Source organism: Acanthisitta chloris, unplaced genomic scaffold, assembly GCF_000695815.1.
Source record: "Acanthisitta chloris isolate BGI_N310 unplaced genomic scaffold, ASM69581v1 scaffold25265, whole genome shotgun sequence".
Taxonomy (NCBI): Eukaryota; Metazoa; Chordata; class Aves; order Passeriformes; family Acanthisittidae; genus Acanthisitta; species Acanthisitta chloris.
In genome coordinates, this window is record NW_008675715.1 from 3,820 (window position 1) to 4,913 (window position 1,094).

Here is a 1,094-nt window from a genome sequence, read left to right on the forward strand (position 1 = left end):
TTTTGCTGTTCACAAATTGTGATCTGGTGCTGGAGGGTATCCTGCCTGACTCCAGCTGGCACCTCACAATAACTTAGGTTTCAACAAGTGCTCTATTTCATATCTGTCAGGCAGATGTTAAGTTAATCCACAACAATGCACACACACTATTCAGTCTCTTATGATATACAAAGAGTTCCTCAAGAGCCGTGGAGAAAATGGATGGACTTCAACTAGGAGGTTAATGCTAAAAGCTCCTCTCTCTTGAAAGCACAGGAATCAATAAACAGATCACTGTCTCCATGTTTACTGTGATTCAAATCAGGAATTAACTTGCATCAATGAAACTGGCTATCACAGAGATGCTTATGGTAGATGACCTGCAGATGGGATTCACCATGCTTTCACTAGGATGACAGTGAGGTTCTTTGCTTTTATAGTAAGTCTGAGGAAGATTTGCTATTGCTTCACTGTAAGCCATAAGAAAAACACTTGTTGGAACCTTTTTTGTCTACCTTTTCATGATTCTTGAAAATTAGATCTAAGCTTGGTTTGTCTCTTTCAGAAGAGACACATTAAGCACACACTGTAATTCTTCTAAATAGCTGTTCTCTGCTAAGCTTTCTTTCTCACCTATACCACTTCCTGAAAATAATAATCCATAAATAAAGATTTGTCATAACTAAAATTCTATGTTTGCATGCAATTAGAGAGTAGAAATTGATTGCTGATACAGTGCACTCCTGGAAGGTGATATAAACATCAAAGACAATGGTTCACACGTGTTTACAAAAATAAAACATTTACTTTTATTTTATCTGCAGGCAGTGTTGTGTAACATCTGTTATTGTGTTGTCACATGCAATGACACACATATGATAGATTTACACCACGGGAGCTCTAAGAGCTGGGAGTAGCCAGCACAGGTAAGGAAGTCTCCAATTGCTTGAGGTTTCTCTGCAGGAACAAGAGTTTAAAGAAACAAGAGGTCTAGTAAACTAGGCCAGTGTGAGGGAAATGAAAGAAAAAATGTATGGTGCAAAACTTAGCAAAAGTCTAGTTATAGTTTCTCAGAGTCCATAGACCTGACACATAATAAAAAAACTTCAGAGAAG